This window comes from Puma concolor, chromosome F2 (genome assembly GCF_028749965.1).
Source record: "Puma concolor isolate L17-30 chromosome F2, mPumCon1.1.hap2, whole genome shotgun sequence".
Classification (NCBI taxonomy): Eukaryota; Metazoa; Chordata; class Mammalia; order Carnivora; family Felidae; genus Puma; species Puma concolor.
In genome coordinates this window covers 57,405,276-57,431,307 of record NC_141684.1, presented here as the reverse complement: position 1 = coordinate 57,431,307, position 26,032 = coordinate 57,405,276, and the positions used below count along the sequence as shown (strand labels likewise).

The 26,032-nt window shown below is 34.4% G+C and overlaps 1 long non-coding RNA gene across 1 annotated transcript in view; it reads left to right on the top strand.

Annotated features, from left to right (window-relative positions):
* Positions 1-26,032, top strand: part of LOC147572041 (uncharacterized) — a 411,310-nt gene that overhangs the window by 335,042 nt on the left and 50,236 nt on the right. Inside the window, exon 5 of the long non-coding RNA XR_015246868.1 lies at positions 16,478-16,667. This is a non-coding gene — a long non-coding RNA (uncharacterized LOC147572041). The remainder of the gene's footprint in view (positions 1-16,477; positions 16,668-26,032) is intronic.

Here is a 26,032-nt window from a genome sequence, read left to right as displayed (position 1 = left end):
TATCCTGACTAGGATATATTAAAACTAGTACCTCTAGAGTAGAAAACTACCAATCTTCATCTCTCTTACCTTAACCTATAGCTAATGTTCATGTATCTCTCTTTCTATAGGGCTATTATCTAACTATTTCCTTGAATTTCCTTAAAATTCTACTTTTACATAAGAGTTGAAAAGCCTTTCAGGATAAGCTATACATTCAGATTCCTTTCACAGGGCAATCAATAGCATCTGATTATCATATGAATGGAGGTCAATGCCTGTCCTGATTGGGAGAAAAATACTGCAGCATCAGTACCAATAGTTGATGGTGTAATAAGAGGATAATGCATGGCTTTTATATGCATTTTCTGTTCTTATTAAAAGAAGATGCGAGACTAGAATAGGTGCTGCTGAAGGGCACTAAAAATACGGGGTTCTCTCTGGCCTTGCCTGTGACTAGCATAAAGAGGCCTAGAGATCATGGTAGCCAAGGTGTTGGGAAAGCACTTCATTAAAGATGGGCTTCCTAGAGAGAGGAAGGAACACTGTGGCTTTAGAGCAGTGAAGAAGCAAGTCCAGACTTACAGGAAATCACATACCTCAAGTCTGGAACAGTCAAACCAGCTTGAGGCCATCTATCACCATAGCAGCTAGTGGCTACAGGAGCTGTTTGAACCCTAGATTCCTGGAGAGAGTACAATACCAGAGTGACTACATCACAGAGCTTCTGACCCTGAGATCCAATAAGTAGATGTTCATAAAGCAAGGATCAAGAGCTTTGGTTCTCCCTGGGCATTTGGCTCTGAGGGCGAACAGGCATTCATTAGAGAGATAAGGTTCAAGTTTGAGAGATAGGTCTTAAGTATTAGCCAGAGCCTATCTGAGGCCTCCTAAAGCAAAACAGCAGGCCCCCCACCACAGTGGAGAGGGCTCAGAAGGCACAGCTGCGGCAGTCATAGGAGGCTAGGACCAAGGAAGAAAATTATTATAAATCTTAGTGACTCCAAGAAAAAATATATATACAAGGTGAGAAGGTGTTAAACACTCATTCTTCCTAATCCTAAATACGAAATTTACCTGTTTTTTGACCTATTTGAGTAATATTTCATTTCTAGTATCTCTAAAGAATTAACATGCAAATTTTAAAGTTTGTATTTTGAAAAACTTGAGTGTTAGAAAGGATTGTAGAAATAATATATTCCATCACATATCCATAAAAACCATTTCCAAATGAGAAATGTGACACTCTGGGAGATTTTCTAACTTGCCTACAGTCATGAGAGGTAATGAAAGAATTAATACTCATATTGCTGATTCCTAGCACAAACTTAGTCTCATTATTATGCAGTATAAAATCCTTCTGCTACTAAAGAGTTAATTTGCTAAATAAAATTTCTAGTTTATTTCCCTTTTTAAAAACATTAACAACTAATGGTTTGCCAATTTAAACTGGCCAAAACACACATTCTTTAAAAAATAAAAAGCTGCTTATGGATACTCTAGCTGCCCATAGATACTGACATCTCCTATATGATTATACAAAATATATACAATGCCACCATATATGTATTGGTGATCTATCTATCTATCTATATCTACCTAAATGGATAGAAAGATATGCAGATAGATATCGATATATGTAACTTCATATGTAAACATACATGTATATAGAGAGAGTTAGCACATAACTATTCCTTGAGGATATAATTCATGGATATATAGTTAGCCCTTATTTCCCTGTTGCTCCTTAGCTATAGCTACCTCTACTTACTAGTTCAGCAGTTCCAAACCCATTCAGAAAGATGTCACTGGAAGTGACATCAAACACTGCTTGGTGTAAAGCTTTGGATCTAAAAGTCTCAGGGTATCTTTAATGTCTACAATGAAAATCTTGATCCCTGCCTGCTTATGTGTCAAACCATTCATATTATTAAATAAATCAACTTTTATAAGAAATATATGTATAGATAAGTAGATAGGGAGTGAAATCCTTTTCTAGGAACACGAAAAAGGGAATGCCATTTGATTCTTCATAGGAGGTGAGAATTGTCACAGAGCGTACGAAATTTGCAATCCTACAATTGACAAAGACATGATATGGGGTCATATCCCCTCACTCAGCATAGTAGTTGAGAAAATGGCAACTCTACTTTCCACACTGCTTTTCTGACACAGCCTACTTTAATTATTATAATAGAAGCAACTTTGAAAATATACGACTGGTAAATTAAATTGTTTCCTTATACATATCAATGAGAAGTTGACCAATTTGAAAGTTTGTCTCAACTACTTAGCAACCTATTTTTCCTACTTATTGGCATGGCATTCTTTTCATTTGTATTTTATTTTGAGAACACTTAAGATCTTAGCACAATTTTCTTTTGATGTATTAATTCATTGTTTAATTATATTATTTATTTTTATATTTCAGTTTTTTTGTTTTATTAATTCTTTTTCCCCCATAGGCTTTGGAACAACACAGTGCTTGGCATATAATGTATAAAGTAAGACACATATGTATTCAGTAAAAAATATATAATTACTAAAGTACATTACATAATGAATGTGAAATTAAGCAAGTTAGAAATGAAGCAAGTTTTTTTTTTTTTTTTTTTAAACTCATTTCCTTTTTAGAAATCATTGTGTTATGTAGGCCTTATCTAGAATCAGAAATCTGGGGCCAGGTCACAATAAAACCACTTTCCTTGGTTCTTAATTCTACAATTTCACTAAGTTTCCTAATGGGAAAATATAATAATAAAATAACAAAGGAATGTATTAAAATAATAATTTTAAGAAACTTCCAGTTTGGGCTGAAATAAAATAACATCTTCTCTAGTCCTCCCCCCCGCCCAGCCGCCCCAAGAACCTAAAAACTTGAACATAATGTAACAAGTAAAAACAGGAAGCCTGTATATGGAAAGAAAAAGATGGACTGACTAAGGACCATGGGATTGAGGAATGAAAAGACAGTGAGCTCCCTGGTGGTTCTTTTTGTCTTGCCAAATAGCCAGGATGAGGCACCAGAGCTTTCAACCTGGAACCACCAAAACATTCAGGCCAAAAAGAACCTAATAAAAGCCTGCTCCATCTAGCCAAAGGAGAAGGAAATGAGTAGCCAGGTAGATTGGTCAACTTGTTGACAATATCTGCTTTGCTCCATCTAAGTACCAATGGAAAAACTCTCCCCTCTGGTCCCCTGGCATCAGGGGGATTGAACACAGACCCAAATTTCTACCCCTGCCCTTTGGCATAAACAGATACTTCTGTGATTACCCCACCAGATTGTTCTTGGTCAGTCCAAGCAAAGAGCTGAACTTTCACCCACAAGGCAGCAACAAGGAAGAATCAGACAGTGCAAGTTGGTGCCAATCAGCATCCTGCTTCTTTATCTCTCCCAGTGTCAGTGAGGCCCAGAGGCACAACACTCCACCCGCACTGTCCTCCACCCTATCAGCAACGAGCCAGTATGAAGGGGTATGATGTAGTGCTAGTGGCACTCTGTTTTCCCCCATAGGGTAGTATTTGTGGGGATCACAAGGGAGCCGAGTTTCTGTGCCCATTCAACGGCAACAAGGTAATGCAATACTATGCTGTTTTTTCGGGGAATGGGTCAGTGGGGCCCAGTAGGAAGATGAACATCCATGTATGGGTTCATCACACCCAGACCTGTGTGCTACAGCTAAAATCGGGTGACCGCTAGCTGCTAGCTGAAAAAGTTGAAATAGGTCCAGGATCTCACGACATCTCTTAGACCTCCAGAAAGCAATCAAAAATCAAAAATCACTCCATGAACCAAAACAATCACAGCTTGAATGAGAAAAAACAATCAGTAGATGCCTACATTGATATCAAACTCAGATACTGGAATTATTTGGCAGGTTTTAGAAGTAGCAATCATGGGGCGCTTGGGTCAGTTAAGTGATTGACTCTTGATTTTGACTCAGGTCATGATCTCACAGTTCATGGGATCGAGCCCCACATTGGGCTCTGCACTGACAGTGTGGAGCGTGCTTGGGATTCTCTCTCTCCCTTTCTCTCTCTCTGCCTGTCCCAAGCTCCTGCTCTCCCCCTTTCTCAAAACAAATAAATAACTTTTTAAAAATTAAAAAAAAATGAAAAAGAAAGTAGCAATCATAAATTTGCTTCAATGAGCAATTATGAACTTTTGTATATAGTAAGTGAAAAAAATAGCAAATCTCAGCAAAACTGGAATGTAAGTTTTTTAAAAACAAATCAAAACTATGGAACTTGACAAAAAGGTAAATATGAAAAAAATGAAAGAAACTCTCACTGGACCAACTCAGTAGTAGATTAGAGATGATAGGGGAAAGAATCATGAATTTGATGATGGAACAAAAGAAATTACCTAATTGGAACAGTAAAGACAAAAAGACCTTTGATAACCTGTGAACCAATTTTAAAATGTCTAATATTCATGGTGTGAGAATCCAGAAGAGAGGAAAAAACAGAATGGGCTGAAAAATTATTCATGAAACAAAGGCTAAAAATTTTCAAAATTAACTGGTTAAGTGCATAAATTATTAGATTCAAGATGCTGTGTAAAACACAAGCCGAATAAACCCAGAGGACTCCACACTAAGACATGTGATAATCAAATTTCTGGAAACTTTGCTTTTAACAAAGAAAAAGTCATGAATGCCGCTAAAGAAAAATGACCATTACCCAGAAAAAAAACAAAGGTTTGAGTAATAGCAGATTTCTGATCTGAAACTACAGAGCCAGATGGGAATACCCATCATTTTTCAAATGCTAAAAGAAAGAAACTATCAATCCTGAATTCTGTATTCAGCAAAAATATCTTCAGGAATATATTCATTATCACATGAGGGAAAACTAAGAATTTGTCCCCAGCCTACCTACCCTTAAACAATGGTTAAAGGAAATTCTCCAAAAAGAAAGTAAAATAATAATTTTCACTTTCATTTGTACATTTTAGCTGTTAGTTTATCAGTTTAACATTCCTAATGTTAGAGTTCATTATGTATGGATTCATTAATTCACTTACCTACTATATACCAGACACATGTTTACAAGGCCTTTGGAGGCATTAGGATAAGTACATGGAATACAATGCTAAATGTGATAGGAATGTCCATGTGTACAGAGAACATAAAATTTGGTGAGAAAAATTCACATTGGGCACATAAGGAGACAAATGTGTGTGTGTGTGTTTACAATTATTTTGAATCCTGTGAAAATGTACAGCATTCATGAGGATACACCTCCTCTACTGGATCAGGTGGGAGAAATTTCTGAGAACACATGATTTAAGATGATGTTGAAAAAGGAAGGAGATAACAGGGTTGGAGAAGGAGAGACCAAGTAAAGGTGGAGGAAGAGCATTCAAGGTAAAGAGACGGCATGTAAATGACCCTGACATGGGAAGGAAGGAGTTTAGTGCTTTCTAAGAACTACACACCAGCACCACTGGAATTTAGTGTATAATGGACAAAAGGAAACTTTTGAGGTCGACAGGGCCTGAAAGCCTTGGAGCCCATTTTAAATACCAAACTTTATCTATGAACAACATGAAGCTGCGGCAGTGTTTTAAATGGGAGAGTATTATGATCAAAATGCTGGCTCTTATAAGTGCTGCCCAAAGCCCCTTCTGTCAGTAAACACAGTCTGGTAACATATTGATTCTTGTTCATAGTGATTCTCCTGGAGAGCAGGTACCACAAGGTTCTTCTTTTTGTGATAGTAACATGTGCTGGCAACACATGTTTCTAGTGACTTTTTAGTGACTTATACCCTCTTTATCAATGTATTGCCCATTTTCTGGAGAACAATTCAATTGAACATTACTTTTTCAACACCTTATCTGTAGAACTTCTTCCAGGATTCTAATTTTTTTTTTAAGTTAAATGAAATTGATGGAATTACACTTAGAATAGTGCATGGCACAGAAATCCAAGACAGAGAATTAATCTGAGTTAGTATCTGTAGCTTACACAGAACTTCTTCAAAGCCCGCTGAAGCTGTCCTAGGCAGGCAAGACTAGGTAATACTAGTTACCGGTTAAATTTCAGTGTTTTCGCCAGCCATGTGCCCACAGACACACCTGTGCTGAGAGAAGAGCAGAAATGTATGTGCTTTTCTAGCTCAAGCTGATGGCTACACATCCTAGCCTCCTCAAGAGCTTTTAATGAACATTCTTCTAGTAGTATGTGGATTTAGTTAATGAATATGTCTGAACTTCATTTTTATGTACATTGTCTGACCCCATCTCTTCCTCTCCTTTCTGTAAAAGGCTCATGAACACCTATGTAAACTAGTTCTTTTTAAAAATTTTTTTTTAATGTTTTATTTATTTTTGAGAGAGAGAGACAGAGCCTGAATGGAGAGGGGCAGAGAAACAGAGGGAGACACAGAATCTGAAGCAGGCTCCAGGCTCTGTGCTGTCAGCACAGAGCCCGGCACGGGGCTTGAACTCACAGACCACAAGATCATGTCCTGGGCTGAGGTCAGATGCTTAACTGACTGAGCCACCCAGGCGCCCCTAAATTAGTTCTTATGAAGAGCTCTGACTATATCACATAGTTCCACATGCCAGATGGGCAAACTCAACTATAATAGAAACCAGTTGATATAGTCCATGAATCAACCTATAAAACAACAAAATGCTTATTTTGTTTGTTTGTCGATAGTGTTCTCTCAGAGCCTCTCTTAGAGAAAGTAGGCCAGGCAGATTACTCAAGTATACTTACGAGCCACAATTAAGGAGAAGCTAGGCGTGGACACCTACTTCTTTAGTGGGTGGTCTGCCCTTTTTGTCCTTAACGTAATTCTCATTGACCTAAATCGTTTTCCTCTCAGGACTCCATCATAACTGTACTCACATGAATCAATCTCTCTCTCCCTTATAGACACCATACTGTCCTCTATATTACTACATCTGACTTGAAAACCAAATTCTGACCTGATAGTTTTACTGGCCTATATCTATTCCTTAACATCTGAACTGTAGTTTAGATCAGTGTGGGGTTAACATCTACTTACCAGAGTTAAGCCTCCAAGTAACTGGAGAGTAAGATCCAGATCCTTCCATTTGAAAATAAGTGCAAAATAATGATGGCACTTCCACTCTCTCTAAAGTAATTTTCTATTAGATTATGATTATTTCTTGATAATCTGACAGTTTTCTTTTTTTAAAAAATTCTATGAACAAGGGGCTCAGTTGTTAAGCATCTGACTCTTGATTTTGGGTCAGGTCACGATCTCACAGTTGATGAGTTTGAGCCCTGTCTCAGGTTCCATGGTGATAGTGCAGGGTCTGCTTATGATTCTCTTTCTCACCCTCTTTCTCTGCCCCTCCCTGCTTATGCTCAGTCTCTCTTTCTCTCAAAATAAATAAATAAACTTTAAAAAAATTCCATAGACTTCCCTTAATAGACTTGTTTTGTCATTACAAAAAACATATTAAGGAGACATTTAAACATGGTTGCAGAAGAAATCTTTCAGAAGATATCAGTATAAAAGCATAAGGAGAAGGTCATTTTTCAGAAAAATAATGAGATTTATAAATATAATAATTTTTTTTTTTTTTTTTTTTTTTTTTTAAATTTTTTTTTTTCAACGTTTATCCATTTTTGGGGCAGAGAGAGACAGAGCATGAACGGGGGAGGGGCAGAGAGAGAGGGAGACACAGAATCGGAAACAGGCTCCAGGCTCTGAGCCATCAGCCCAGAGCCTGACGCGGGGCTCGAACCCACGGACCGCGAGATCGTGACCTGGCTGAAGTCGGACGCTTAACCGACTGCGCCACCCAGGCGCTCCTAAATATAATAATTTTTAAACATGGTGGCTCTATAATAATTTTCATAATTCCTAAATTTAAATATACTTTCAAGTTACAAAAATTATAGCCCAATATAATAATATTAATAATTTTTAAAAAAATGTCTACCATGTCAGAAATATACCAAATGTATTATTTCTTTTTATCTTAGAAGCATCTCTATCTGATAGCTATTATATGCTTATTTTATTTTATTTTCAAATATTTATTCATTTGTTTTGAGATAGAGAGAAAGTGTGAGCAAGGGACGGGCAGGCGTGAGGAGGCGGGGGGGGGGGGGGGGGGGGGGCGCGGATCCCAAACGGGCTCCATGCTCTGTGCAGAGGCCCATGCAGGGGTTGATCTCAAGACACTGAGATCGTGACCTAAGCCGAAATCAAGAGTTGTATGCTTAACCAACTGAGCCACCCAGGTGCCCCTATGCTCAGTTGAAAATGAGAGGTGTTTAAGATTACATAGCTAGTAAGTGGTGCAGCTTTGATGGAAACTGAAGTTGGTTTGGAAACTCTGTTCTGGATTCTAGTTCACTACAGCGAGATGTTAGGTTTTGACATATATAATATTTTGACCACTTTATGTTACAATAAAATAACACTGACACAGAAATTCCAGCGAGAAAAAGTACTGCTCAAGATTGTAGTCACATACCCTGAACGTTATTCGACAGCACACAAAGAGTAACACTTTTGAACTTCTAAACAAGCCTGGCTATGAATTTTTCCATTTTGCATTTTAAAAGGCTTGTATGTTCTTTGGGGTAAATATGATCAATCATCATGTTTGTTCCTCAGAATTAAGTAGTCCTTTATTCCCATAAAATTCATTATATGTTTAAGAGATACTATAGATTATAGGTATAACTACAGTTATTAACCTCCTCATTTTCCAGATTTTGAACGCTATGAGTAATTTATTACTTGATTTTTATTATATGAATTCCAAATTAGTGAATCAAGTTTTATAATACAGTCTCTTTATGGATGTTGTTCCCCGAGTATAGGAATTTGGTATGTATTTAAAGGGCTGTTATTGTTATTATTATTGCTGCTGAAGACCAATCCAACATTCATTTGTGACCAACTATTTTATGCTACAGCAGAGCGAACACCACTGAATAAAAACAAATGATATAGTTCCTGGCCTCAATAAAGTAATGGCCTGATTCTAGTACATTGTGTAGACCAACAGTTATGGAAGGGGATTCTTTTGAATCTTAACAATTGATAATGATCAGCTAAACTCCTGATAATAGAGCTGCTGAAAATTCTAATTTTCTGATTTTATTACAATGTGAGGTAGAAGCAGGTTCCAGGACGCTTTGTGAAATGAGATTTAGAGGAAACACCACGTTGTACTTATTACTCTTGATATTCAATGCCTACCGTCTAGTATCTCTTGATTTTAACTTATAAATTTTGTTGTTTTCTGCCTATGGTCTAATATACTAAGATTCCACCTTATAATCTTTTCTCTAACTGCCTGTAGTTTCGTTTTCGTGATTCTACTTTGTGATACACAGGGCTGACTGTTTACAGTGTAGTAATCCTAAGTCTTAATTATTCTCTGTTATTATTCATACTTTCATCTCTACTTATCGGCTAACCAACAACCCAATCACAATATAGGCAAACTACATGTTAAGAGCTAACAGTGTTACCTGGTTTTCAATCATGATTGCATCTCTGGTTCCTGGGAAATCCTCCACTATGCATAACTGCCTTCTCTCAATGCAAATGGGAAAATCCAACCCCATTAAAAAGATGAGAGAGAGATTTATTTTCATTGCAAAGCAAGGATTATTTATCACTCAAAATAAGTTGATGGTAAAGAGTTCAAATTACAATGCCAAAACTTTAGAGATGACTTCATTTAGATGCATGGTTTGTACTGATTTGTGATTTACATTGAGTATAGTATTATCATTATCATAGTGTATATGATTATTGTAATATAAACACATTCTTTATTTAAAAATCAGTTTATTAACTTATCAATGTGTACCATAAATTCAAATGTCTCAATAAGATTAATAGCATGGCATAGTAGAAAGAGCAAAGAATTTGGAGTTTATTTTCATTATAAAATGAATTGATAATAACTTTACAAATTTACAATAGGGAGGAAATGAGAAAATTGATATGAAATTCTTTTGTAAACTGCAACAAAATTTTTAATGTAAGTAAGTATCTGGGAATTGATTAATTCTTGTTGGGATCATTCTTAAGAGAAGAGAAATACTGTGATTATATATAAAAATTATACAGAAGTTATGCTTTTAGATTTGTTGCAAAAATATTACAGCTTCTTGATTCCCTAAGACGTCTAAACAGTGTTTGTGAAACTACCCCAGGGCTGAGATAATTGGTTTCACTTTGCTATTCCTCAGTTTCTACATTTACATTAGCTGTACTACCAGAGAGACATGCTTGTTTATTTTTTTCTAAGTAGGTCGATAATAATATTTAGAGAATATAATGAACAGAATATATCTGGTACCATGAGCATTAATTTCTCATTTTGACCATGATCTTAAATGCAATGCAAACAATGATGGGCATTTAAGAATATGAGCGGATCACAGATGACAGGAACGCTGGAACAGCTAATACATTGGACCAATACGTGGGGGAGAAAGCTGTTCTTGCGAGTGAAGTGCTAGAAAAGAGTTTGCAGTCATTCCATTTCGATGTAATAGCTGCCCAACAGAAACACACAGTGGAACTTGCTCAGCTAGAACAGCAGATAACACAGCTTGAAAGCGACTTTGCAGCTGCCAGGAAACTTTGTAGTTAGAAAGATCAGCTGCACCCTTGAGATTGTGAGAAACAGGGAAATAGATATCTGTTCAACAATCACATTGCTATTGATAAGGAGAGGGAACTGGAAACACACCACTTCATGCATTTTTTTCCTGAATTATCGAGAAATATATATTTTACCTTAAATTTTGTGATTCCATCTTTTTCTTGTTGTCTCTAAATCCAGTGTGTACCTTAAGTATTGGTGATAGAAATGCCATCAAGTTTCATTTGGATAGAGGTTAAAAATATATAAAACTGTAGTATTTATGAATTTATGCCGGTAGATGGTTAGAAGATAAATCTGCCCAAACTTTAAGTGCAAATCCTTCCACATTCACTTTGTATTTCAGAGGCAAAGCAAAGGACACATATTTCCTAGTGAAGAAAATGACACATGTCTGACAGGTGAAATTAAAACCATCTATCCAATTCAATTCACTAAGCGCTTATTATATAGAGAGGTATATATGTTGGCAACACACAGATGGATAAATGAGGCAAATTCCTTATCTTCCTGGAGCTCATATCCTGATGGTAGTTCATGATACGCAGGCTCCTACTGTGTGGTTCACTGAAAAGTATAGTCCTTTTACAAAATATGTAATTTGTATTATTCATTAAGTTAAAAAAATTAACATGAAAGCCAATCACTTGAAATCAAATCAATAAGTATGTATTCTCTACATCCCAGAATTTTCCAGTTCCAAATTATTTCAACATACATTCATAAAGCATGAGTAGTGAATTCTACTATCTTAGACTTTTTAAACTCATGTTAGTTTATAAAATTGTGCTTTCTTTTTGAATGCAGATTATTGGTAGAATGTGCTCAGAATTGAAGAATAAAAGAATTGGCCATTGAGAGTTCTAAGACCTTTAAGTTTTCCATAGAAAAACAAACAAACAAAACACTATAACTTTTAGATTTGGAAGAAGTTTTGAAGTGCTTCATTATCTAGAATTATTTAAAGACATCAGCAATATTAATACCAAGTCTCTCTCTCTCTCTCTCTCTCTCTCTCTCTCTCTATATATATATATATATATATATATATATTTGGTGGGGGGGTCTGGTCTACAATTTAGCAATTCGTTGGGGAAAAGCCATTTAGAATTGAATAGGCCTAAATCCATACCTTTTATTAATAATGACAGAAGTGATGGAATGTTGAAATATGTATCCATAAGAAGATATCACATGCCATTTCCTAAGTTTTGTACACCTGAGAAAATATGTTAATATAAATAATTGTTGTGTTCAAATTATAGCCAAACATATCTGCAGGTTTTAAGCTGTCTAAAGTAATTCCACATTCTCAATGAATAATGTTTAACATTTGAACCAAAAACAGTTCGGCACGAATAATTAAAGGCTTAAGTTAAATACATAGACAGTCATTTAAATTTAGATCTGCAATAACATTTACTATTATTCTCCAAGGCTTTGACTGCTTGACAGAAACAAAGTACTCTGGGATTAATTTCAAGAAATGGTGCCAACTGTGCCGCAATTTGCTGTAATTAAGACATGAAAGAACACTAAATATTCAGATTAAAAGAAGCATGATGGGGCATGATAGAGAGTCAAGGTGTGGCAGGGAGCCAATAAAAAAAAAAAAAAAAAACCTAGCCAGGAATACCATATTGATGGATACAAAATCTTTGATTATATTTAATGTCTTTTCTCACTCAAATTTAAAGTGGAGACACGCGTGTTAAAAAGATAATAAAATTGAAAAATAAAGTGACAAACATTTATATTCTTATAAAGCTAATTAGTTTAAGTGGTGTGGAGAAGTCATTAGGAGGGTATCATAATTATCTTTATGGTGTAGGGATTTCCCTGTGTGTCACATCAGTTTGCTTTAGAGCTAAATGAAAGAGCTATATAGGTGTTAACTCAAAGAGATCAAATACACTTTTTGTATTCATTAAATTTTTCTTCATATTTTAAAGAGAAAGAATTCATTTTGATCCAACGAGTCTCCTTTTTAATTCCCTAAGAATTATGGGAAATACTTTCCTTAGCCTTTGAACTTTTGCGTATTGATTAACACTACATTTAAGCTAATGGTGACTCTTCTTTCCAACTGACTTTTTTTTTTTAAGAGAGTCCCTTTAAGGTTTTGATCCTAAAAGAGATGTGGATACTTGACCCAGTTGCTAATGAGGGGCTGTATAATCTCCAGTACCCTATAGCTCAAAATAGCAGGATGCAGTGTAAAAAGTACATCATAAGAGGCACTATTGGAATGCTTTTTGTCTTCACAGGCAATACGCAAAAAGATAGGACTTTCTAAGAAAGTCAGAAGCTGGTCTCCTGCAGGCACAGGAAGCCATCAAAGTGGGTAAGGTGATGAGCCTCGACAGTGTGGTCAGGAGACTGAAAGCAAGCATCCGGGATACACAGGGAGGAAAGCATCCGAAAGAGCAATCTTTGTCATTAGATCAGGTCTGCAGCAGCCAGAAGGGGATCTGCAGAATCTGCATAGAGCGGGGCTTTGTGAGAGGGACCAGTGTACCCCAATTGGTGAACTTCACCAGAATGTAATCTGTTCTAGTCTGATGAAAGAGAATTGCACATCACAGATGTGTGATTAGGGGCTCCAAATAGGAAACGTGGAACGTTTTGGGCTTTAAGGAAGATGATGCAAAGAGTCCGCATCTTCAAGAGAACCATAAAAACAAAACTGAGTTGTTTCTACACACAGAGATCTTTGCAGAAAATGCATAATGTCTTTCAGATACAGACTATGTATCTTAGCCCTTTCCCTGAGGTTGCAAATCTTCATTTAGGGGGGGAAAAAAAAAGGCCTGAAATAAAGGGCTTAATATACAGTGCTTGTGAACAATGCAAGTTGATCCTCAGTCTAGAATTTGACCAGTCTAGTAAAAAAATAAAGTAGTTGAAGAGGCATCAAAGTATTTCACATCCACTGGTATTTACATGACTTACATAAGATAGAAATACAGGAATTTATTTCATAGCATAAATAAATAATCAATGTTGCTCATAATCTATGGTACATAATAATCACACAACATTGAATCTCTCTCAAGTCCTATGTTCGTTAAGGTTTTTTTTGTTGTTGTTGTTCTATATAAATAAGTACTATGAAGCTATGAACATTATTATCATTATTACTTTTGAGCTTGTTTGTCTCAACTTTGTGGTAGAGTACTTTTATGAATAAAATATTAATGAAGTTACTGGGTACATAATAGACAGCGTTTGTCAACCCCTTAATTTTTCCTTCCACTATTCACAACATTGCCAGATACGTGTTTCTGGATAAAACCCCCTAGAGGTCTCCTGCAAATTCTTTTTCAATACAACCAGATCATTGCAGATAATTGTATTACACAGAGTATCGATCCAAAATCGTTGTGCACCGGAAACATCTGAAAAAACATGATTATAGCTTTCTGTTTATTGTTCGTACATCATATAAGCAGGCTTTTGTGTGAATCACCTGTAAAAAAGGCAAGGTGGAAACATCAGAGAAATTACCTCTTTACAAGAATCTATTGATCACTTTAAATCAAAGAAGTATGTTTGACATAAGATTACCTGCCAGTTTGAACATTAGGTACACTATGTTATAGCCTGGGGCAGTTGTAAGTCTGACAAAGGGATTGTAAATAAAGCAAGCAGCTGCGAGCGCCTCTGGCTTGGGATCAACTCGGGCTCAAGTCCAAGGCATAGGTAAACTTAAAATAATTTACCCCCTTTAACCAGCACATAATGAATTAGAGTAGACTCTTAGGAGAACCGTGAGGCATAAATCTCTTAGTCATTTCAAAATCGGCAAACTTCATAGAAAATTCACATCATGCATAGTTGACAAAAGGTCTCTTTTGTGTATGTGCCACAAGGTGACTCAAGTAGTCTTGAAGACAGTCTATTGGTACAAGTAGATTTTTCAAAAAAAAAAAAAAAAACTTCCTTCAGCATTCTTATATCCATAGTCATTTACATGTAGCCTGATTGCTCAGATCCTTTTAACTTAAAGACCATTAACCTCTCAATGTCGATGTCTAAAAATTCTCCTCAAAACTCATTTAAAAAGTTTGGTGCGTTTTTCTTTTTTCATAAGAAATATGTATTGTGAAAGGTGAAAAAGCATACAAAATAAAATGCTGCACCCAAATCAGTTTTGCAACTACATTAACAATGCTAAAAACATATCACTGCAAAAATGTCAATTGCTTTCATTTGATTACATTTTTTTTGGTCAAGAGCAGGGAGGGCCATAGTTCTTTTACATATTTTTTAAGCTTGAACGGTTTTTATTTTTTTTTTACTTTTGAAAGCACATTCATTGTAAGTTCTTTATTGGATTTTTCCCCCCACACTTTAACATATGTTGAAATTATTAAACATTTAACTCATTTGTTCAGAGAGATTTCGATGTATTTGGAATTTAATAAAGATGAGCTCTGGGTGATGCATTCTTCCTTGTTAAATATTTAGCTGTTTGCGTTAGCTCTGTGGTTTCCTGAGGCACAAATTTAAACTGTTAATATATAGCAGGTTTAAGCTATAAAAATAGTAGATGCTGTAATTTCTTCTGGGGCAAAACTGGTCAGTTTGAACACTTGCAGGAAAACAAAGTGAACATGTATGCACATATTTATTAAAATATAAGCAGTCAGTTGCTCAAAATCTATAAAGAGATTCTGAGAACGAGATATTCTTAGATCTAATTTATAAGGGAGTCATCATTCAGCTTCAAAGATGAGTGATAAATGTAGAATATTTATATAGAGTATCTTCTTTACGAGGTTGCCTGTAAAAGATACCTCTGATGTCAGACTGTAATACCTTGGTTTCTAACTTTATTGAAGCTTAGTATAAACATCATTTTTTGGACATAAAATGAGAATCATTAAAAGCAAAGATGGTCTGTTTTTATACAAATATGGCCTTCTCCATTTCTATTTATATGGATTTTGGGGTCTTAAAAGAATTTTTTCCTTTTTCTTCATTTTAGATTACAAGATTGAAATGACTGATTTCCATAAAGTATCATGATCTTTAATGCAATGAGATTTAAAATGAAGTGATATTTAAAAATACCTCCAAAAATGTACTATATGACATAACGTGTATAAATATATATGCAAATATATGATTAAAGAAATAAATATTCACCTTTCATGGCATGCATTTGAGGCAAATAGGAAAATAAAAAGCAGATAAATACTTTTTAATGGGGAAATATTCTAACAAAATGTACAGATATATATCTCTAGGAATACGGTCAACAAAGAACAAAGGAAAAATGTCTTTGTCTTAAATCACTTATTTTTTGAGAGCTGAAGCATACTGCCTGGTTTGCTTTGGTCTAATGAAAGACTGCCATCTATTGGATGACCTTGAAAAAGTGCTTACATTTCATAAATATTATACATGAAAATAAATCAGTGGAAGGCCATCATTTTGGCATAATTTATAACATATCAGTCTTTGTCTGTGTGAATATATATAAATATATCTGAGGCCTGTGCTAAAGAAAGAAAAATACTATGTGTTAATGTCATTCTGTTTAATACACTTATGTCGCAACAGAAATCTCACAATTAAAGTCAGCAAATTGTTGTCTGATTAAGACATCTAATTTTTGAATTCAAATGTTTTATAAACTTGAGATTACTGACATGCATCTTGTATTCCTTCATACATACCTTTGTTTACTTGTGCGTTAAATAAAGGAATCAGAAAATGGAATGCATGAGCTTGTATTTTGACAAGAAGGATCTGTTTAAATCTTCCTCAAAGTTGCATCGCATAAAATTTAAACCGAAAACAAAAGAAAAAAAAACACATTAGCTTGAGTTTTTTAAAAGGCAACGTTCTTGTTTTATCTTTCAGCCCAAGAACTTGCCAGTCAAGATGAAAAACTTCTTCTAATGGAATCCAGCTTGAAAGCTACTCAAGAGCAGCTAACTGAGCAAATAGCAGAAACAGTTCGCCAAGAACAGAACAGTAGAAAACCCCAGGCAGAGCTGAAGACAGTGACAGAAGGGATTATTGCTTCTGAAGAAGAAAAAAATGATTACAAGTGAGTTGCTTTTTAGTATTTCAGAAAGTTTTACTTTACATTCTAAAATCAAGTCAGTCCTTTGACTTTCGTTGCTTAATATTTACCTCTCTCTGTCTTGCAAAAGGGTATGTGTAAATGGGCTAGCTTGTTCAATAAATTGTTCGTTCCAAAATAGATAGACTTTAAATTTGCATCATTTCTTAACTGAAGTGGGACATGCTGAACAGTGTGACTGTCCTATTCCGATTCTAAATAATGATGTGGCGCTCAACTTTCTTGTTAACTATCAAGAAATGTTCAAGGTAAGATGCAAGAGAAAGAATACACTGTGTTTCTGTAGCACCTATCTGCCAATGGCATTTTCATCTTTCTCCTTTTGGAGTCCAAAGGTTACATATGGCTCTTGTTGCCTTTCTTTTTTGTTAAAGTAGCAGCTCTAAGCAAGACACTATTAAATTGAGAGACATTTAGAGTAGAGTTTTTTGGTCAGACCACTGAGGCATGTAAGGAACTATGAAGAAAAGTAATAAAGATCTATACTGTTTTCAAACATTCATGAAAATTGTCTTAGTGAAACATCTCCAGTAGTTAATTTCTGCTTTCATAATCTAAATCTTCATGTGATTATTATGCTTAATACTGTTTTCAGATTTTATCATTTGCTTTTCAAATAAACGTTAGTCTTTTTTTTTTTTTGAGTGTCTGATAATTAGATATTCTATCCTTTCTGCCTTTTGCTTGACTTTCTTACGGTTTTTTTAGAAATAATTTTTTAAAAGTAGCATAGCCCAGATGAACCTCTCTTCCTTTCTTCCTCTCTCCCATCTCCCCTCCTCTCGCTCTCTCTCTATTTGTCAAGAATTACACTTTACTCACCGAACACTGGTTAAATTGAGTAATCACAGTTAGATAAAGCACACATACCTGAACTTTTTTTTTTTTTTTCCTCTCCTGTCACTCACCCTTTGAACACAATCCTGGGGCCAGAACTAAAAAAGCATTTGATATTAACTAATCTTTGGAAGCCAAATTCTAAACTTTAATTACTTACTGCATATCTTAATATATCTATCAGTAGGATTTCAAAATATTACATAGGATGAATGTTGAAATTCTTTTTCTGATTTATGGTTTATAATGCTAACTAATAATGCTAAAATGTAAAAGTAAAATATTTGAAATTTATTCATGAGGAATTTATTCCTGTGTTTTCATCCAATGGTTTAATATTAGAAGGCACTAAAAATAATTTTACAACCTAGGATGACATTTTATAGGCTTCTAAATAAAGTTAAACACTCAGATAAACCCTGTTTGCCATTAATGTACCTTTAGTCAGCTGCCAGAACTCAGACAACAAAAAACCACATTTCACAAATATTAAAAAGGTAGAAATTGGTACCAAGAATTAAAAGCATATTGGGCAAGGTTTCTTTGGGAATGGCTATAGTAATGTACTATTGTTGTAAATATTATGGTCTTTTAAAAAGCTGGATTATATTAGGGGAATAATATACTTAAGATATATTTAGATAACAAGAAATATATAAAAATGTTTGTGAACACTAATATAAAGCTAATGATAGTGGTACACGTTAACTTAATGTTAGTAAAATAATGCCAACATTTTTTCTACAGTTAAATGCCACTATAAAGGCATATTATTCAGTACACTCACAAAAAATATATAATTTTGATCTGAAAACTGGCATGCAAAGATATGCTTCCAATCTTGGCTTTTTAGAAGTAAATAAATCAGGAAGCGATTCATCCAGCTAAATAACAATGAAAGACTAAACTTAAGTTCTATATACTTCATCTATATGTATCTGTTTTATTTCCCAATACAGCTTGATCATGAAATTAAGTACTATTCTCTCTCAATGTGCAATTGCCGGTAAGGTGTATAAATATCACCTAAGAGAGTAGTTAAAATTATAACAGTATTTTTTTTTGCCTAGCTATTTACAATGGGTTTTAGCAACTAAATGTTAGAAGTCAAAAAAATTATGGATATTATTATGATATGTTACAAAACTTGTTGAATTTAAAGAGACTGACACATGACCATAATCAAACCAATGGTTGTTTAAGGGAAACTAGTTCATCTTTTTTTTTTTTTTTTAATGTAAGCTCAATATACATTGTCACAGGGTATGCCTACATGCTAGATATGTGTCTTAACGTGAAAAAACATATTACTGTTTAAATGTGTAATAAAATCAAAGCCTTTCCAGCTTCACCAAAGTAAAAAGTCCTAACTTAGTTTATTCATTTTTATTGTTTTTTCCACTCAATCCACAGGTGGCATGAGTGGGTCAGATTTATTAATTGCTTTGGTATTGGGCACTGTCTGACACCAGGGTATTCACCAGTCAGAAAAACGAAGAGCCACATCAGATGTCATATAGCATGAGAATATCATAGTGAGTTCTCTCACCCAGTCATTCCTTTATTTGGAAAAGTCTTTGGATCTTGACTAAGTGATGCAGGGTAAAATGTATAGAAAGTTAAGGTCAAAGACCTGAGTAGTGTCTAGAATTTGCAATCATGGTTGAATTTTGCTATAGAGAGCGGAGAATCTCACTAGAATGAAGCATTCTGGGGCTTTTTTTTTTTTTTTTTTTTTTTTCAAAAAAAGAGAAACTCACTTGAGAAATCATGATTTTATTTTATCTTACAAAAATAGGAAAAAATGAAAACTTGAAACATAATTTTTGAAATGTGCTAATATAAATCACAAAAACAATAACTAGAATGTGTATTTTAAGAGGCTTGTTCCAATTTGCAATATATGTCAAGTTTCCACATTCATCTTTCTAATAGTGATAATGTCTCCAGGTGACTTTTTGATAAGTAATTATCTCAAAATGATTTCCTCCATTCATTTAATTGGAATAGTCATTCAGAAGTAGCCAAGTTCCAACACCATACCACCGATATCTATTACCAGATTAAGTCATTTCTTAACTAAATATGAAACAGTTAAAAAAGTAGTAACACGTTTGGCAATCAAAGGGAAGATTGTTTTTAACACTAAAATATGACTTGTAAGTTGTTGGTTCCATAAAGTTGAATTGTTAAAGGAGCATATAGGATTTAGATTTTATTTTTCTCCTCTCTTTTTGAACTAAATGTAGAGAACACACACCATATACTCAGTATAAGCCTGTTACACTTGAAAGATTTGTTCTGAATGTCCAGTGGGAACCTGGAAATCGTAATAATTTGTAGTATCGATTGAGTGAAGCTATGCAGCTGGGGCCTCCAGTGAATAGACAGGAATAGACATTTTATTGATTAACTTTTACAGTCATATTTTCAGGACTCCGCTGCAACATAATTTTCACTTCCCAGCTTTGTGTTGCTGCATCATGAAACTTGGATTCTTCTCTCTTAACATTTACCCACTTGAGGAAAAAAGTATGGACATGTCTTGCCAGGGTTATGATCTACAGAGATGCAAAACTTTCTGGAAAATGACTTCTCTTAAGTACTATTCTATCACAAACAGTAGAAAGGAACTAGCTGGTTATGACAGTTTTAGGAAAAACCATTACAGCAACTATTTGGTAATTAAACTTACTCATATTGTCCTCATTCTTTTCGTGTTTAAGCATCTTAATTTTCCTGCCCTAACTTCATGCTTGTAACTATTAAAATAAATTATCTTGTGATGGCTTTGTTTTCATTCATTAACATTTTCTATCTTCTTTAATGTGAACAGGAGAAGGAAAATTATTGTACTGATAGTCTATAATTTGGTCTGAAATGAAAATTATTAAATGCTAAATCATTTGGCCAATAATTTCAAAGTATGGAAATGTGAATATATGCCTATTGGACATATGTGATATTTCTCTAGGCCTGTGAGAGTTTTTAAAGTTATTTAAGCAAAATAATGTTGTATTTGCACAGGTGAACATATGGCAAATATTCTGTGTATAATCATATGTTTATTTACCTCAGGTTCTTCACTGATCACATTTTTGGTCACTGGAGCAAACTGCAGATTTTATACTTTACATATGTGGAAAATATTGCACTGTAATTTTATGTAAGAGCTGGTGACAGAGATATTTAGACATTATATTGGATTTGAAGAAAGGGATTTTTTAAAAGAAGTTTACATCTGTTCCTTTTTTTAACTCACATTTGCATTTCTTTTAATTATGATGTTGAAAAATCACGTTAGAATAAGTTGATCCAGAGACAAAATTCAAGAACTTCATGTGACTACACCAGCCCAGAAGATATAAAATATGACTAAATTAAACCAAAGATTTAGCAAGTTCTAAGAATTGTGTGTGATAATTCATATTCCATGGCATTTATGCCTTATACAGTTAATTTTAAGAGTTTATTTTTATTTAATATTATTGATCATTACTATGGAATTTTGGTTTTAAAGTTCATAGATTTGATTTTAAGAGTACGCAAAGCATTTTAGGCTTCCAATTTACTGCTGTTTTTAATCCAAAATTAAAAATTGTGTAAAACTGGTAATGAAAGTATGAAACTGATAAGTTTTTCATATTATATTGCATATTAATTTTTTAATGATATTCAGCAAGTTCATAGTTTTTTCCTATTGATTTTCAGACACAATTATTGCTTTAGTTTTTCTTCTATGATGATTTAATTTATTCTGTGACAAGTTTTGTAAACATGTTTATGTGCAATCTGTACGTAAAAACAGCTTTTTGAAGTTCCATAGTTATCACAGTGAGTATTGCATATTAACGCGCTTCAAGATTTTGCAGTTACTTGCATATATGTAACTATGTTATTCTTCTAATGGAACAGGTCTTTATTTATAATGAAAAGGTGTTTGAATAAAATATCTAGGAATGAATTATTTCCTCCTTGACATTGAAAGAATGAAGAAAATAATGTACTAGGAGTACAGGTTATTTTAACAATGCGTGTGGCTCTTGGAAGACTTACCTGTATCATCATGTATGTGTTTTAAACTTATTTACCAAAACAAGAAATGCAATTAAGACAGATCAAGTAATAAACATAAAATACAAAAAGTCTGAATTGAGATTGATTTCAACATAATCCTGTAGAGGAATCCCCACTTATTGATCATTTTAAAGCCCATGCATAGCACTTAGAAAGATAAAGTAAGCAAGGTCAGATAATCAAAGCATTTAAATAGTAAAAACAGCAACTGCCACTGTAGACTGCTAAAATAAATCCATAATACAAATTGCTTTAGCAAAAAGTGGATGAGCAGCTGATCTTCCTATTGAACTCTGATGCCGTTCAGTGACCACACTGGGAAAAGGATTGGGAGAAATGCCTTAAAGATCAATATTGAGTGAGATGTAGCAGGGATTCATTTTGAACATGAAAGCATTACAGGTGTGGGAGTATAGACATCTTTAGGAGATGTCATCAAGTGGATATTGTTTAATGCAGTTAAAAAATGCCATCTATGCCTGATATTGCCAAACAACGAGCACAGAAATGCTCTCTCAACTCTTCCAAGAAATTGGTTGGGGTTTGAATAGTTCTCAGATTTGAAAGTAGAGAAAGCTGATTCTAGACTAAAATAGTACAACTACTTACCAAAGTAAGTTCATCTCTCTCTATCATTATATTCTCTTCATGTCACTAATGCCTATTTGGGGTATCAAATGATTAGAGGATGGTAGTCTGCAACCCTGCGTATAAAATTAATTACAGAATGGGGGTGGAAGAGATATTTTTGGAGTTGTATGGAAATGGACTATTCTTATTGTGAGTCCCTTTTTGAAACTTGTTGCAATTTGAGAAGTCCTATTTTCAATGAGTGTTTGAACTCCACTGGCTAATTATATTCTTGGCTCTAGTGAACTCCAATGGGAGTTTTCAGTATATAGATGTATGACCCGCAGAATTAGGTTTAACATATTTAATTACTTTTCTTATAAAATTGGAGTTTAACTTCTACTTAATGAGACATCATCATGGCTATAATGAAGTTTTGTGGCAAACTGAATATGATTTAGTGTAAGTACATGCAGCTTTATTGTATTTTGGAGTAAAGCGGTTCTTCAGTCAAAATGGACAGTAATGTGATTTAATTACTCCCACCTTTTCTCAGGTTCTCACATGTGTCCTCCTTATGTCATTGTGTTTCCATAGCTTCTAAAATCATCTGCATGCTCACTGCATGAACAGTATTGTGTCATGATAAGTACACCAACAAGGGTTTCTGCACATATTTTTCCAGCAGCTTTTTCTGATGGAAGATAACCATAGTCTCCTAATAACTTGAATGTAGTATTTAAGAGCTTTACAATATTACCGATTGGTTTTACTTCATTTAAAAAAAAGTATTCCAATACCGAACTTCTCAATTCAATGACATAAAGCATCGAATCATTTTAACCTATTTTTTTCCCTAAAATAGAGGAGAAAGAACTGAAATGAAGATTGGTTACATTTAAGACAATTTTCATAGCAAGATGAAACATAAAAATGAAGCTTGAGGCTTAAAAGTTGCTTAACTCTGGCTCAGTTTTTTCCATTCCCTTCTTTCCATAATGAATAGTTATTTACAACTATTGTAGTCTCCATGTTTGCTGTATGAATTGCTGACGGCAGCTATTTCAATGGTGAAATTGTGAAATAATATTCATAGTTGTCAGAAAAAGGTCATTCCATTTGCATTCATTAGGAACCTGGAGGACCGTGCAGTGTGTGTTTCCTTTGGGATGTTGCAGCTATTGATTTATATACAGCTGTAGGAAAAATTAATTAGGATTATATTTCACTTATTACTGCAGGCTGTGTAATAAGAAAGAAAAACATTTTTTTGTTAGAAAGTTGAACAGAAAAACCTAAATGGAATCATTGTTTCTTAAATCACAACTACTTTATCATCTAATTTTTCTTTTATAATCTGGTTAAAGGCTTAGTGCATTTATGGAAATTTAATTAGCACTTTGAAAAATGAGTGTTTTAGTACATATCCTATATTAATAACGATACTTTAAATTAAGCAAAAAAGACATTTTTCCCTTGTTAATTGAAACTTTCCTTTCTCTAAGCTAAGGCAATGTGTCTTTGTCCCCTGTGAGTTTGGAGGTATCGGAAGCTTTTGCCAAAAGAGTTAAATTAAAACCAAACAGGGACCAAAGTCAGGTAATTTCTCAAGGTGAAGAAATAGATTCCAGAAATGAGAGTTTTAGTAGTAATACAAGAGAGAAAAGTTCACTGAAGCTTTAGATTCTGAGCCTAAGAAACTATACATAATCAGGCTCTTCTATGAATTTAATACTTGAAATAAACTAGAACACGACATTGACAATATTCTCTTTGTGTGATAATATTCGATTTGAAATTATTTTAACAACTAGGTTTGGCTTCTTTCTATGAACACCATGCATACTCTAAGTGAAAAACTATTCAGTGCAGTTCCCCACATTGTTTATATGTGACACATGTTTGAGATTAATCAAATTGTAGTCACTTCTAATTAATAGCAGAGAATAATTTCGAAATGGGGCAGAAACAGATGACAAAGGATAGTTTGTGTGTGTTCAAGACATACTTTATGAATGGAAACACATGCCTATTATAACATTTCTAACTTGAAAATTTTATTAACCCCCCTATTGTCTCTTAGATATGTAGTGTTTTCAGAGAAACCCACTGCCTGGCCCACGGTGGACACTTTGGTGTAGGATGAGTATTTAGGGAAAAACAAAATCAAAGAGAGGTCTTTTGATGGCCCTATAAAATATAAAACTAAAGCATTAAAATCCACTTGTAGTATTGAAAGTTTTTAGGTTTTATAAAAGGAGTTCATAAGAGGTCAACAGCGAATACAGGCTGCTTCCGTACATTTTATAGAGTAAATAATGTCTAAAAAACAATGGCTAGGGGGGCGCCTGGGTGGCGCAGTCGGTTAAGCGTCCGACTTCAGCCAGGTCACGATCTCGCGGTCCGTGAGTTCGAGCCCCGCGTCAGGCTCTGGGCTGATGGCTCGGAGCCTGGAGCCTGTTTCCATTTCTGTGTCTCCCTCTCTCTCTGCCCCTCCCCCGTTCATGCTCTGTCTCTCTCTGTCCCAAAAATAAATAAACGTTGAAAAAAAAAAAATTTTAAAAAACAATGGCTAGGATTAAAATACATTACTTCCCCCTCCAAGACTTCTATGTTAGCTACGACTGTAAGAATTTATTCCTTAATGTACTGACTAGCATATAAATTGGGTAAATATTTTGTCCTTTGTTTTCTGTTTCAAATGTTTGGGGCCCCTTTAAGAGAAAGCAGTTTTATCTTGAGTAATATGGAACTTTGCCTTTCCAAAGTGATAAGCAATATTTTCCACCTTGGCACATTTTGTATTCTGTTGTAAAAATTATATGAGGTAATTATACTGAGATTCATTGCAAGCCCTTGGCTTTTGTAGTGCATCTAGCTTGTCCAGTTTGTTTTTAGAATAATGTTGTGTTAGGTTAATCATGAGGTAACTAACTAAGAATCTTATAAAAACTCGTAGAAATCTAGGGCTAAAATTTTGAATGACTGTCTTAACTAAAACAAAATGAGCAGAATTGTATTTCTTAGGAAAACTTACTGATCAAGCTATATATTGGTCCACAATGTATTGAAAAGGTAATGTTTTAAAGGCATTATTTCTTTAGATTGTGAGGAACACACAAAAAAATGGCTAAGATGTGGTTCTTTACTGTGAAGCATTGGTTCTGTGTGATATGTCTTTTAAATACAATGGAAAATTATCATAGTATAGAAACAATTACCCCATAAGGGAGAATTAGAGAGGCAATAATTGGTGATTGTATTTTCAAATGTATAAACATTTAAGAAGATATTTGGGGGAAAAAGACAAGGAAGCAAGAACAATGAGAAAATATATTTTTGGTATAGAAAATGGTGAGTACTTTATGTTGTGGAGAATGTTTAGGTGTCTAGAAAAGCAGGTTGGGTGGTCTCTATGCTAGATTTAGAAATTTATAATTTGCTTAGAAATAAATGGGGAGATCAGAAGGAGCTGTGAACAGACTAGTGCATTTGATCGCATTAATGTTAGAGAAGCAATATCTGAATCTCTCTTTCTTTTCTCTCAACAGTTTAAGTGACTATTCGCAACCATTCTTAAATATCGATGTCTTAGCCTCCTTGTGGTTGCCTCCCCACTCAATTAGGACTCAATTATGTTGTATACTCCGTGTCCCCATAGCGTCTAGTGCATACTCTATTATAGGGTGCCTCTTACCTTATTTTACCATTGGTACATAAATAAAGGCCCATTTGCCCCACTGGATGGCTTTGCATTCAATAATCTTCCAGGACCGTTGTAGGCATCGCCATCTTTTAACTAATTCAGATTAGGTGAAGATGAGGTGAAGAGAATGAATTTAGCT